A 15,464-nucleotide genomic window follows, 5' to 3' on the forward strand; every position below is an offset into this window, starting at 1 on the left:
ATCCTGCATCTCAAATCAGGGGATTAAGGAATATCCTGAGCTGCAAGGGACCCACAAGGACCATGGAGGGCAACTCCAGGCCCTGCACAGACACCCCAACAACCCCACCCTGAGAGCTTTATCCAAATGTTCCTTGAGCTGTGGCATCCTTGGTGCCTGATTCAGTCCCAATTTTTAGGAAAGCATGTGGTTTTTTTAACCATTTCCCAAGCTGTGCCCAGCTGTTTCCAAGTGCAGAGAGGTTTTCTTACCACTGCAAAGTAACCCTGCAGGACCTTGGGATTGTCCTTCCTGGCTGACAAGACTAAAGTTCAGCTTTGATCCTTATCTGCAACGTGGATTTAATCTTTCAGCTTTGACTGGGAAGACAGGCAGCAGAGGCCTGAAACTCCAGATGTTTGTGGCAACAGCTCTAATTTTGTATGTAAATTCCTGTTTATGCAGAGATTATCCTGCTGGATTCATGCTCTGCAGATCTGATTTATCTGAACACACGGGTGGAGGCTGTGGGTCATTTGGGCAGGGGTGAAGCACCCCTGAGTGAGGTTTGTCCTTGGGGCTCCTCTCCTGAGTGCCAGTAATGCCTTAAATTGTAGCTTTTCTATGTTTCAGGTTCTGTGCTGCTTTAGTGTGCAGTTCTGAGCTTCACATCAGGGCATGGTGAGCTCTGTGCACAGAGCAGGGACACAAAACAATTCCTGCTCCAGCTGGGCACCAAGGACAAATGATCCCAATCTCAGCCCAGGAGCACAAACCCCGTGGGCTGCAGAGAGAAAAACAAGCAGGGTGGGACTGCAGGGGCTGCAGTGGGATTGGACACTGAACTGCAATGTGCACATGGAGCAGAGCTGAGCCCAGGGAGAGACCCCGGCAGCGCTCGTGCATTTTGGGACCATTTGGGTTCATCCTGGGGGCAGCCCTGGCTGGGCTCTGGTGCTGCCCAAGGTGGATCCATGGAGGAGATCCTTGGAATCAATCCCTGCTTTATTCTGGAGCTCTGGCCAGCTTCTGCTCTAGGGCAGCCTGCACAAGGCATCACCAGGGTGGTGGTGCCATTGGTCTTGGTGTTGGTCTTGCCTTTTGACTTTAGTCAAAGTTGGGGCAGTGCAAAGGAGACTCCTCCATCCTTTCCTTAAAATTCATTCATCCATTCACTTAAAATCACACTGCTCAGAAAATATTCCCATTACCAGGAAAACCAAGCCCAGGTTGGCTTTGCAGTTGTGGGGATTTCACCGGGAGCTGCTCAGCAGAAAGAAGGAAAGAGCTGCTGCTGGAATATGAAATTGCACTAAGCTGTGATTAAAAATTAATCCAACTTCTAATTGGAAATACTCGGAAATTAATGGTGAAATCCTTATAGGAATATATTAAAAGGTTACCACTGTCAATTTTTCATGGATTAAGTTTCGTTATCAGATAAAGCCATAAAACCAACAGGCTTTCAAGAGGTAAATTTCCACCTTCCAGGATTTTCCCCACCTTGTTTGTTCCTTCAGCTTTTATGTTGATGACTCCAATAATTCAAAGATTTATGCTGCATTTGCATAAATCTTTGAAGCTGCATTTTCCCCTGCCTTTTTCCCAGTCCTTTTCCTTGCATGCTTTCCTGTACCTTTTTCCCTCATTTTCCTTTTTGCTCATTTTCCTCCCCAAATTTTCACTTCCTCAGATGCCATTTTTTAGGCATTTGCTCTGATTTTTCTAGGCCTTTATTTAAGCTGTTCATAGTCCCTCATACCCTTTACTGAAGCCAAATATTTTGATTTTATATGTATATGTTATCTGACCAAACACTAAACCTATATAATACTAAATTTTATTTTAATCTCTTCTTTCATCTTTGTCTGTGTTGATGTTTTGAAGATTAGGCGACAGATCTTCAGGTTTGATAAAGAATATACTTTAAAATATGAATTTTTAACATGAAACATTTAATCAGAGACAGGTTTTTATTGCATTGTTCTCTTAATCCCTGTTATTGTTATGTCCTCCTGTATATGTTGAAAAATGTTCAGTTTTACAACTGTTTCCCAATGTCCTTGTGACTCTTCAGATTCTGTGTTCATGCAAAAACCAAGTCACTATTCTCTTCTTTTTTTAGTTCATTTTAAATTTATTTTTAGCATATTTATTAAACATTTAAAAAAATATAAGGAGAGCCCTTGAAATAAATAGCTGAGCCTCACCAAAATATTTTTTTATTATTAATGAGATACACAAAATGCAGAGATTTGCTGTGCTATGAATCTTGAAAAGTGCTTATAATCATAATATTTATCTCAAGATTTCTCCTGAATCGGTGTTTTATGGTAATTAACAGTGAGTAATGGTGACTTGCTGAGTTATCTTTCAAATTTTGGATCCCCTAAACCTAAATTTTAGTTATTAATATTTTTTTCTCCTGAGCTGTTTCCATGTGCACTCCCAGTGTTGTCCCAAATTCCTGCTGGTGCTTTGGAAAGGATGTGGCCCCCTCAGTTGGGAACAGTGCTGTCAGAAATGAAATTAAAATAGAATTTTTTGACTTTTAAGGTATTTAATAATCTGAACCCAGCCGGGGAGGGAAGAAGCATTTGATTGTTTGCTGAGGCTCCTGCTCGGGTTTTGGCCTCCTTCAATGTGAAGGAATTTGAAGGAATTTGAGATGGGATTTCTGAATTGTTTTTGATGAAGTAGTTTATTTTTCTTATCTTCTACATAAGTGAGAAGGGTGAGTTCAGCTCACATCTTTATAGCACAGTTTAGAAAGTCACAAAACCCTTAGTTACATGACCTTTGAAGGAGTTGTTGACTAATAAAATACTACTAACAAAAATATTTGTTTTTAACCTAATCTTTAAATATTTTTTCTTACAGACTTATGTTACAGTGTAAGATTTCTTAGTTAATCATGTTATGACACACAAACTTACAGTACTATATTCTAAACTTCTTATTGACTTTTATAACTACTTTTATTTTTTCATATCTTAAACTCTAAAACTCTAAACTTCCTTTTACCTTATTTAACATGCCTCTACTTTAAACTATAAATCCACATTCTCACTTCTAACCCTTAAGTTTAGAAACCTTCCCTACAGTCTTAAATCAAATCTTATGTTTAATTTTAAACTTTTGCCTAGCCCAAAATTTTAGGAGTTGCTTGCATATCAAATTCCAGCACTTCAAGGTCTAACTCATTGCGAGTCAAACGCTGCTCTTTGAAGTTGTCATTTTAATGAGTATTGTGAGTTTCATGTTGTTGCAGTTAGGATCTGTTTATTAAAAAAAAAAACCTCACAAAACATCTTAAATTTAGTCTTGCTTATTGAACCGTGGCTAAAATCATCACCATGCAGCATTCGGGGTCATGCTGAAGGTTCTTCTGAGCTCTGAGGGAAATTTCTGACCCATAAACCAGAACACATCTGATTTTTACTAGTTACATTTGCACTGCAATAAAGTTTAGTGACAAACGAGGAGAGGACAGATCTGTAAATGAGTAAATGTGGGAGCTCAGAGAGAGATGGGGCAGGATTTGTCTCATTTCATAGTTCCATTTTTCCCTTTTGCAATTCCATGGCCCTTCTGTCAAGCCTGGCAGATCCTGATGGCTGTCCAGGAGATTTAAACTTTGATTTTTCACCCATATTTACCAGGATTTTTTGTTTCTTTAACCCTCTCCCAAAATCTTGATCTCCTTGCTAGCAAAGCAATGACTGATGCTGCCCTTAATTAATTTTCCATCTCCAATCCTCAGACTGCAAAAATATCATTCTGTTAGATTACTTTTCTAATGAACATATCTAGTTCTGTGTCAGTAAATATCTATTTTCACTGCTGTGCTGAATAATCACTGCTGCCAGCTTGTTTGGAGAGGAATCAAAGTGATGTTCCTCCAAATAACACAAATCATCAGTGCTTCAAACCCACAACGTTGAATTTCTACCAACAACTTGTTTCTTGTGTCTCCTGAAATATTTCCCATCCCATAAATCAAATATTAGCACAACACCAAGTTGTGGCAGCCCCAGCAACTCCTTAAGATGAAACAAAAAGCAATTTTTTTGCAGAAGCTTCCAAGTGTGAGACAAATCTCGTGGCTGAGATGGTTCAAAGGAGGCTGAGGAAAAGAAGCACTCAGGTGGGAGCAAATTCTAAACATTAGAGTGCTTTAATATTAATAATTCTTTGTTTTAAGGAGCTGACCAACCATGTGTAGACCCAAAAAAAAGTTTGGATACTCTGTGGTCGCCTGATTTTTACCAAGGAACAGTTTGTACCCTAAGCAGTGCTTGTCTTAAAAAATGCAGTGCATAAATCCCCACTCGGTGCCATCTTTTATTACCCTGTGCTAATAAAAGGAATCCTGAATTCCTCAGTGTTGCTGTAAATGTTTCCAAGCAAAATGATGTTTATCCTCATTTTTTACTGCTGTCACAAGCTCTGCGTGCAGAACCCATAACACAACTCTGGGAATCAACTGAAAACTTGATTTCTGTGGCCCAGCCTTTTGGGTTTTGGCTCATTTAGCTGAGCCTGGTGCCCTTTTGCTGGCAGAGCCTGGTGTTTGCTGCCCCAGCTCAGAATATTCCATCAGTCAGCGCTCATTGCTCCAGCACATCCACATTTACATTACCTTCTTCCCATTACAGTGCTTCCAATCATTTTTTTTCCAAAGCTATGTTATTTGGAAGCATTTGAGTTCATTCTCATCCACATCTCTAATGTCTCTATGTGCTGTATTGGATTTCCTAATTTCATTTGGGCGAAATTCGCTGATTTTTCTTCTTTTTTTTTTTTTTTTGCCATATCATTACTGAAGAAAAGAAACAATTTATCTCTCTGGGGGAATATATTGCAGTAGTTGTGTCAGTGATATTATAGAAGTGATTTTTTTTTTCTCCCTTTTAGGGTCCAGGGAAGGTAAAACTATCAGAAGAAAACCCCTAGAGATTAATTTGGAATTTGTGGGCTGAAGAATGAGGATTTGAGTCACAGCTGACCACATGTCTTCAGAATCAGAGAATCATTAAGGCTGGAAAAGACTTTCAAGATCATTAAGCCCAACCTTTGTATTTGCAGTTAACAAGGTGAATTCTGACTAAAATATCCAAGGTGGTAGAGTTCCATTAAAAAAATCCATTTTTTGCCATTGTTAGATGTAATTGTATTCCTTCTTTACTGCATGTAATTGTCTTTTGGGTACATATTTTTATTAGTAATCAGGAAAACACCAGTAGCAGCCTAAAATATGAAATATTTAATGTAAAATATGAAAACCTCATAGCCTTAGTGGAAAAAACTTAAATATAGGTTAAAATAGCACAGAAGTTTGGGATTGCAATGGGATTGCAATGATAAATATAATTTTTTGTTCTAGAACTCTGTGTTTGGCATAGAAAATATAAAAAAGAGGAAAAGTGCCACAAGAGAAATCTGAGTTTTGCTTAGAGAGGATAAAAAAAGGTGCCTGTATGGAGATTTAGATTGTACATGCAATGCATTTAAGGAGTTGTTGAATCCAGAGTTAAATTGTTAATTTGTTCTATGTTATCTTTTAAAACTCATGAATAGCAAAGATAATTCTCTCTAGTTTACTACAGAGCAGGTACTTGAGGTCATGAGTCTCCTCTGCTTTAGTTACAAGGTACAGGAATTCTTGATCACAACCTTCAAATCTGATTTTTTTCACTTTCTCCTTCTGTCTTTCCTTTTCTCCCCCCCAACAGAATTGCAGTTTTCTCAGTATTCTCTCGTCCTCAAATGTCACTGTAAATCAGCCCTCCAGCTGTCTCCATTCCTCTTTCCTCTGGCTCCTTCCACAGTGCACTTATTAAATATAACAATAACAATAAATTATCTCCACTCCTCTGTTTAAATCACAAACATTTCTTTTGGTCAGGTTGTGCCAGCAAATCCTGCAGCCTCTTCTGTCCTGCTCTCCAAAATTTCAGTGCTGGCTGCTCTTTCCCATCTCCTTTTCCACCACTCCATCCCTGCTCCAATCTCTCCCTACCACTCCTTTTCCTTCTTCACAATATTCATCCCTCAGAATTTCAGCGTGACTTTTCTACAGGAAAAGTCCTCTTAAAATTCAGATATTCCCGCTTAAAATGGCTCTGCTCTTGAAAAATCTTCTGGTGACATCAAGGCAAAAGACTTGTGCAGGCTGGAATATGGGAAAAGTTTCTCTCTTGTTAGTTGTTGTTGTAAGTTCTGAGTAACTGTGATTAAATTTTAAGAACGATAAATTGGATCAGCTCAAGGATTTTTTGTTATTTCAACAGAGCCAAAACCCAAAGAAGTGACAGCAAGCCAGGCTAACAAATAAAAACAATGGCTTTAATTAGAATAATTCATTAGAAGCAGAAATCCAATGTGCATTTTGTATGAAGACAGGAACAGAGTCCAAGGCGCTGCTGTTTGCATTCCGAGATAAATGCAAAAAACCCAAGCAATGTATAAAATTTAAATCACAACATTCTTACAGAGCTCCAGAAACACAAGTTCCTGCAGGGCTCTGTGTGTGTTACAAAGGATGCCTCATTACATCTCCCAGTTTGAGGCAGGTATTTGTTAGGCTGTTTTTGATGCTGATGTTTGGGCTTTCATTTGAATCCAGGCTGCAGCTCTGGAAGCACCACCCTGAGTCTCCCCGTGGCTTCTGCAGAAGGAGCTCTGGCTCCATCACCAGTGAGAAAAATCTGCATTTTCACTTCTTTTCCCAGGCCTATTTTGACACATCTTTGGCTTCTGGGTTGAAAACCACCCCCCAGACTCTCAGTCCTCACAATTTTTTCCTTGCCTGCCTCTTGTCTTTCACGTTTGGGCCCATCCATTCTTTCCAAGCAGCATTTGGGAGGGATAGGACAGGCAGCCTGAGCCTCCCAAGGCTGTGTCCTGTCCATCCTCATTCCTCATTTCATCAGAAGCTCCCACCACGAAGAGGAGCCCCATGGATGAATCTGCTCCATCACATCCATAGGAATCTGTCCTGTTTTCATCAGGGCCCAGCTGGGGGTTGGTGTTTCCTTGTCAGGGTTGGAGACATCTGTGGCTCTTCTTCACCTGGCCCTGGGCACTGCCAAGATGAATTTCACCACTTAATGGCCAAAAGGTGGGCACTGGATTTTGGGCTTCCCCATGAGGGGATGGAGCAGGGAAGGGGCTGGAGAATCCTGAGGGAGCTGGGAAGGGGCTCAGCCTGGAGAAAAGGGGGATCAGGGGGAACTTCTGCCTCTGTACAGCTCCTGACAGGAGGGGAGAGCTGGGGCGATTTGGGATCTTATCCCAGGGAACAGGGACAGGAGGAGAGGGAACGGCCTCAGGCTGGGCCAGGGCAGGCTCAGGGTGGATTTTAGGGAAAATTTCTCCCCTTAAAAAGATGATCTGGCACTGGCACAGCTGCCAGGGCAGTGGTTGCCATCCCTAAAATACCTCAAAGGCTGACTGTGGCACTTGGGGCCCTGGTTCTGTGGCAGTGCTGGGTTGATGCTTGGGCTTGATGGCCTCAGAGATGTTTTCCAACCTTTACAATTCCAGCATGGGGGCAGCTGGATGGCCATGGACAGCAGGCAGCCTGGGACCTCGAGCCAGTAAGCAGGTCTGTACAGTCCCTTTAGTTGTCCCTGTTTCAGTGCAGGGCAGATTCACCCATCACACCTCTAATTAATGCACCCCCGCTTTATTGAGTTGGATCAGGTGATGGACAGGCCAAGGCACTGCTGGGGTATCAGGGAAGATGAACTGTGAATGAACCACGTGAAATTCCATTTTCTTCATGGCGGAAAAAGCCTCTTCTTTATTCACATAACTCATTTTTGTACAGTTTTACAGACCTTGTGCGTGGCTCCAATTGGTTAGCAGCTTTTTTGCCAATCACTTTATTGGTTAGCAAAAGGTATTTTACTTGTCCATCAAATCTCTCTACTCTTAAATTGTTTACCTATTTTCTTCACTGATAGATGTAATGTTTATGTAGGTGCTAGTTGTTATTTTTACCCAGGAATAGATTGTTGTGTTAACAAACTGTTCACGCCAGGATTGCTTTCACATGGGAACTTGCAAAGTGCTACCTTGACAGGCCAGCCACTGATCTAACAGAACAGGCCTGATTTTATGAGGTCTTTCTGTTATACTTTTATATAATTTTTCTACCTTACTGCAACAATGAACCACTCCACAAAAACCAGGCATGGAGGATTTCCAGCATGGCCTGCAAGTTAAAAACTCCCTCAGAAAGCCCCGTGCTCTCCTGAGTGATCCCAGCAGAGAATGCAGCCCAGACATGCTATTAGCTATTTACTTTGCATCTTTCACCAGGTCTTAAAGCTAAAAACAGTGGATTTAAGAAGAAAATGGCCCTTAGAAGGGCTAGGAATTAAGAATTTCTATTTAATTAGTTAAAAGGAAAGGATTTCTTCCCCATTGGTTTGCATTTTTGTGGCTTTTTAGACCAAGAGCATCGCAGAGCACTGTGTATAAAATACTTCAGAATGAAGGTACTGATGTTTAATTCCTCCTCGTGCTGATGTGAATTATCCTTCAGAGCTAAGGTGATGAAGTAGCCACCTGTGAATTATCAAGAGAGGAGGATGCAAAGCTCTTTTCAGCGTGGGTATTTCTCCAGGCCAGATTGCTGTTGTGTCTGACACTCTCGTCAGGTTTTTTCGTGTTTCTCCCACAGCACAGATGGGACCTGAGGTACCATGAGGTTAAATGACTTCCCTGATGTGACACGAGCAATCTGGAGCAAAACCAAGAGCTGAACTGAACTAATTTTCCCCTCAGTTTAGTGCCTCAGTCCCAAAATCATCCTGTAAAATACGAGCCAGGAAAATTGGAAGAAGTATTAAATGCTTTTTGTTGTTGTTGTTGTTGAAATGATTCGATTTTTGGGAACTAGAAGGAGAAATTGGCTAGAGCAATATGTGAATGTGTGTTTGCATCCTTCCCAGGGCTCCCTGAGGTCCTGGGTGCATAAAATCCTACTCTCACATGCTCAGTCAGATAATTGAAAGTACAAGCAGGTAATTAAGTTCCAGCTTATCCCATTAGTAAGTGCATATCCAGGATCAGATCTATATTCCTGCCTGCCCAAGGCTCAGAGGCTGCCCTGTAGGAACATCTGACTGCATCACACACTAAATAAAGTTGCTGCCACAGCTTTTGCCAACATTTAACTTTCCACTCTCTGTTTGAACCACAACTCTATAGGGCAGCAAAAATATTGTACATTAATGCCACAGAAATCTATGCCAAAATATTATCTCTATTATATATGTAAATACATGCATTTAAGTGACCCTTTAGAGCAACAGCACTTAAAAGAAATCATGTTTAAATGCTCCCAAATGGAGACATTAATATTTCTATCCTCCTTGTGCTGCTGATTTCCCCTTTAGCACTGATACTAATGAAGAATTAACCCATGGAGAGTGAGTAGGATGGAAGCAGAAAACCTCTTTTCAGCGCTTGTATTTTTGCCATTTTAAAGTTAAAATCCTGGCTAAAAATAGAAATCCCAGATCTGTCATTTTTTATGCTGAAGGAAGGAGCTGTAGCCAGAAGTAAAAATGCTTCAAGTTCATAGTTCATTGGAACAGGCTCAATCAATTATGTTATTTTAATGGATGAGCCAACAGGATATTTAAAGTATCCTAAAGTCATTTTAAGAACTTCTATTGTATATTGTACAGCAGCTACTTATTTCCAAGCTGCTGTAAAATATACACTGGAGTTTTTTCCTCTTGCTCCACCTTCCCTTGAACCCAGCCCAGGCAGCCCTTCCTCCCAGGGCTGATTTCAGATTCCCATTCCACAGGAGGATTCCTTCCCCGTTCTCCCAGGGTGGCGTTTGGGGTTTTCACTGACAGGACAGGACTGCTGGGATGTGTTCTTGGAGCCTCATTGCAGGGCTGAGACCACAGGAGGATGGCAAAGCTCACGTCCTGCCAGCAGCAGGTAAAGATTTCTTTGTTCCAGAGCATTTAAAAAAACTTTCTAGCCAATGGCACGTTGCTAAAGCTCACAGACAATTGTTCCAGCCAGCCACTAAAAGCACACAAACACCTGCTGCACACAATGCTTGTTTGCTCTCTGTTAGAAATACACAATACTCCGTTATTAAACTTAAAACCTTCTCCCATCTTGCTGAGCATATTTTTCTGCAGTCTTAAGGTCTGTCTCAGCCAAGCCTAAAACTTTCAAAGTCTGAAAGTAGAAAAGTTAAAATAATACAGAAAGCAAGGTTCATGTCCTTCCTTTCTGTGTTTTTGTAACTTTTTTTACTTTCAGACTTTGCAGCTAGTTCTAAGTTTTCTGTTCTTTCTGCTCCTGAGGCCTGCTTTTACAGCTGTCTAGAAACCTTCTTTCCTTTCCTATTTCCCACAGGTGATTCCATGGGATGATCCATGGCTGGTGACCCTTCCAGGCTCGGGGAGTTGGGGATGCTCAGCCAGGAGAAGAGGAGGTTGTGTGGAAACCTCAGAGCAGCATTGGAAGCTGAAGAGGGACTGTGGTGATAAAACAAGGAGGGATGGCTTCAAAAAATGAGAGAAAATGGGTTTAGATGGGATTTGGGGAAGGAATTGTTCCCTGGGAGGGTGGGGAGGTCCTGGCACAGATTCCCAGAGCAGCTGTGGCTGCCCAGGATCCCTGGAAGTGTCCATGGCCAGGCTGGATTGGGATTGGACACCCTGGGATGGTAGAAGGTGTCCCCTCTGCTATTTATGTGCTGTCATGTCATTATTTTTTTATTAAAACAAAGATTTTTAATTTTTTTAGAAGGCAGGCTTGGCAAAATGGCAAGAAAATTCTGTTTTCTTGGTGGCTTATGAAAGTATTGTAAAGCCATATTAAGTTTAAAACTGCTGCTCCAATAGATCATGCACTTCAAATTTGAAAATTCAGCTTGAATTGTACAAACAAAATGAGGACCAGGCAGAGAAGAAAAGCTCATTCCTGAGATACTGAAAAAGGGACTTGATCTTTCAATGACCTGGGCCAAGCTAAGATGATTTAGAGACCAAATTTTCACCTCTTTTCTGAAAAGCTCTGATTTTTGCTTGGCAAAGTTGTGCCATGATACTTTAAAAGGCATTAATCACTTCTTTCAATGAGAAAGAAAATACTTGTATTTTGAAAAAATTACTTGTTTCTATATTTATTTTTTATTCATTAATTTGCCAGGTAGAAAGTGTTACCTGCCCTCACTCTAGGCTGGCATTTTAATTTAATTTATTTCTCTCTCTCTTTGTCTTTGGACCTTGTAAAATGGGGTTCTTACCCCAGTTAAACTTTTATTGCTGTAACACTGAGCAAGCAGTACCTGTTTGGAATTAAAGATACTTTTGAATGAGGCAGAATCTAACTTTTAATTGGGACAAACTGTGGAGCTTCCAATAACATGAAAATTAAGAATAAAAAATAGCTCTGTGCTGGCTGAAAGTCATTTTTGAATGTAGTTCTTGTCAGGCCACAGTGTAAAACATCACAATGGCAATGAGTAATCTTCATTAATAATGCAAATTTGTGTGTGGTTTTCTGAAATGCTATTAATTCCAGGGAGCAGTTTATGCAACTGTGAGCTAACATGCCACGTTTCTTCTTGTGACATTTGGAAAAACCAGGAATTGAATCCCAATAACAGCTGTCTCCTGGAAAACAAACAGCTGCTTGGCACAAACCGAGGCTCCAGACCCATCTATTATGGATAATAAATATCCCAATTGTGCACAACTGGCTGACTCCTGCAATTAGCACTCAGGTGGATAATTGCATTGTCCTCCTCGGGATTGCAACAGGGCTACCAGATGAAAATCCAGCTGCTTCCAATCTTTTTAAGGAGAGAAACACAAACCTTCAGCCTTACTCCCACTTCTGCACTTGTGGCCAGGTTTCCAGGAGGAGTTTAACATCCAGAGTGGTAAAAACTCTTTATTTACTCATTTAACCCAGGGCATCAAGGCATGATGAGCAGGTCTGCTGACACTGAACCCAAATCCACAATTCCTGGAAAATCCTTTAAAGCTTCCCAAGGTGCTGCCTGAGGATTTGGCTTTTCTCACTGAGGAGCTGAACCCAGTTTTAGATAAAGCCTGGTGGGCACTGAAAAGCTGTGAGAAATTAATCATTGTTTGTAGATGGGATATTAAGGAAAAATTCTTCACTGGAAGGGTGTAAAACATGTAAAAAGAGGTTTCCAGAGCAGGGATGGAGTCACCATCACTGGAAGTGTTCAAAAATGTGTGGATGTGCTGCTTGGGAAAATGGTTTTGTGGCTTTCTATGAAGGCTTTCCTACCTTTAATGATTCCATGTTTATATGGGATAGGGCTGCTTTAGGGTGTGGATTCTGACCCTTTTTCCATATTATTTGGGATCTGACAAGAAGCAGAAATCATTTGATCACAATATTGCATCAAACTTGCAGGAAAAAAGGGAAATATTCTATATTTCCTTCCATCTGCCCAGCCCTTCCTTTTACGGAATATTCCTGAGGTGTTCCCCAAGCAAAATTCAGTGTTCAGTTGCACTGTATTTGAAGCTGGAAGGGAATGAGACAGAGGAAAGTCTAGAGACAAAACAATTTAGGATTTGGGACCATGGTGTGAAAGAGTCTTCCCTGGGAGCTCCTCATCCCGACCTGGACACTGGAAGGAAGATCCCAGGGTGAGTGGTGAGGTCTGCAGCTGGCACAGCTGGAGCTGGGAAAGGGCTTGGAGCAACTGAAAAAAATGTCAGGAGAAGAGAACTTCCAGAAAGAATTCCTTCCCAATATCCCACCTGGCCCTCCCCTCTGGCAGTGGAAGGCATTCCCTGTGCCCTGTCCCTCCATCCCCTTCCCAAAGTCCTTCTCCAGCTCTCCTGGAGCCTCTTTAGGATCCAGAAAGGGCTCTCAGATCTCCATAGAGCCTTCTCTTCTTCAGAACAAATAACCCAAATATTCTCAGCCTATTTTCAGCCCCCTGATCACCTTCTCAGCCTCTTCTGGCCTCGGTCCAGCAGCTCCTTCTCCTGATCTTGGGGTTCCAGAGCTGAGCACAGGTGCCCTCTCTCCCCTTGCTCAGTGTCCATGGTGCCATTGATGGCTGTGTGAAGGGCGGTGGTATGAGCTGAATTAGCAGAAAGGGTTTAGAACCCTTGGCTAGCCCAGCCAGGGTGGAGTGAAACATCTTGGAAATCCCTGGAACCACCAGGAGATGCTGGGCTCTTCAGCTGGGGAGGGAGGTGGTGACAGCAGCCCAGCACTGCTGGGCACAGGGTCTGGAGAAGAAGCACAAAAGGACAGAAAGATCATTCCTCCTTCCCTTTAAAACACACCCCAGACCGAGTCCAGTGTCCAGAGCTTTTCTCTCCCAGTTCCTGTGATGTTCAGGCAGTGCTTGGTGTCACTTCACCTGTCCACGAGCTCTTCTGTTGTTAACTGCTGCTCACAGGGATTAAAAACCTCTTCCAGAGCCACAGCAGGAGTCTGAAAAGACAGAAACACAACTTCAAAGCTGCTGCTGGAACGGGCCAGATGGAAATCTGAGCAGCAGTCATTTAAATAATGACCAAGGTCATTATGTTTGGAAAAAGTCACAGAGCTAACGCACAGTGCTCCGGGCAGACTGCACATCCCAAGACTTTGGCGTGATGGAATCTCTCAGTGCAACAACTGTTTGTGCCCACGGGATCTCTTCTGCTGGCACATTTATGGATGGTGGTATAAAATGGGCCCCTGACATTATTTACACAGGCTGGAGCCCCTAGCAACCTACAAATGGGAATAACATCATGGCTAAATTTTTCATCAGGAAGAAAATTGGGGAAAATTGGAACTTCTATGGAAATTCTATAGGTATTTTGGTAGAGGAGCTTCCATGATCTTTTGCTGAAGGAGCTGTGATGTAAAATAGATCTTGAAGGGATTTGGGGGAGGGAATATTAAACTTTTGGTTGCTCCAAGCCCTGCCCAACTTGGCACGTTCCCATTGCAGCCCCTGCCCCTCCAGGGGTCTCGCCTGCTGAGCGGCGAATAAAAAAGAACATTTGTTCATGTGAGAAGGACAAACAAGGGGAAAGCTCTCTGAGGAGACCTGAGTGGGAAGATGTTCGAGGCATTCTCTGGCTGGCTGGGCTCCCTCCCACGTGTGTCAGGCAAGGGGCGCAAAAAAAGCCACCAAAACCCCCCCAAATAGGAGGGGCTGGCACTGCCACGCTGGTCCCAGTCAGGAAACTCAACCCTGATTTAGAAACCCCAATCCACGGAATAAATCACTGCGGTGTGAGAACGAGCCAGGGCTCGTTATTCACGGGGATTGTTCCTGAAGGATATGCTGATGTCAATGAGCTGCTCACTAAACGAGCTGGGAAGAACGAGCTCGTGTTAATATGGAGCTGCCCAAGAGAGGTGATCAAGGAGGATAAAGCTATCATTACTGTTCTGCTTAATAATTTAAACTACATCATGCACCAGGGTGTGAAGAGGTACATGCTGGACTTGGGCTGAGGTTTTGCCTTTCCCTAGAAACTCACAAAAATATTGACGTTTTACCTTTCTCCCGATGTTTGGTTGGTTGTTAGTGTATGTGGTTGGGTTTGTGGAGGTTTTTTTGTGTGTTTTTTTGTGTTCAGGTGAAAAGAATGCCTGGAAGGTGGGTTGGGAAAGTGAATTCCTCAGGGAAAAAGCCTGGATTTCCTTGGATTTCCCGGGGTCTTCGAGAAATCTAAATCTGCAGTCTGACGTGGTGCTGTGTCCATGTGTGAGGTGGCAGCTGTAGCTGCAGAGGACAGCTTTTACTTTTGTGGTTTTTTTGCATCTCCTCCCTCTCAACTTCTGCATATTTTCTACCATTTTACCAAAGGGGTGGAAATTATGGAATATCCCAAGTTGAAGGGACCTTTCAGAATTTCTCCTGTCCTTTGAAAAATGCTTTGAACTCCTCTTTCCTCTGTTACTCAACTCTTTTAAAAAGAAAATTTCCAGACCTTTGGGCATTGCCCCCCAGACTGATGGACGCTCAGAAAATGAGACCTGCTTAGACTTTATTTTTCAGCAATTCCCTGGGGATTTCCAGCTTTTCAGAGGTGTTGGGATCTCTGCTGTTGCGAGCGGTTTAAGCCGCACTTTACGCGCTCACTGACTGGGGCTCAGGTGCTAAATGCACCTGACCCATCACCTCGGCTTTCGCGCAGAAAAGCAGCGAAGAAATCCCTGCTCTTGGAGGGGGTTTAGCAGCCTAAGGCGGATGTGCAGAGTATTTCTGATGTCCCCCAAATCCTCTTAAGTTCCGCAGAGGTGTCCTTTGCAATGCTGATTCGAACAACAGCAAAGCACGGGAAAGAGGATGAAAGCGCACCTTGGAATAAAAGTGTTTATTTGTATTTTAGAGGCTGGGAGGGTCTGGAGGTTACCTTTAATCTCAACCACCGCTGTTAAAACGCTCTCACGGCGGCTGGATTTTGGTGTTTATTTTTTTTCTTTATTTCTCCTGT

The 15,464-nt window shown here is 42.4% G+C and overlaps 1 long non-coding RNA gene across 1 annotated transcript; it reads left to right on the top strand.

Moving 5' to 3' along the window:
* The first annotated feature begins 7,479 nt into the window (after nucleotides 1–7,479).
* LOC135278573 (uncharacterized) lies at nucleotides 7,480–11,364 on the top strand. Its single transcript, XR_010346025.1, has 3 exons — nucleotides 7,480–7,588; nucleotides 9,809–9,948; nucleotides 10,378–11,364. It is a non-coding gene; the product is annotated as an uncharacterized LOC135278573 (long non-coding RNA).
* Nucleotides 11,365–15,464: the final 4,100 nt, after the last annotated feature.

The sequence above is a fragment of the Passer domesticus genome, chromosome 11 (assembly GCF_036417665.1).
Source record: "Passer domesticus isolate bPasDom1 chromosome 11, bPasDom1.hap1, whole genome shotgun sequence".
Taxonomy (NCBI): domain Eukaryota; kingdom Metazoa; phylum Chordata; class Aves; order Passeriformes; family Passeridae; genus Passer; species Passer domesticus.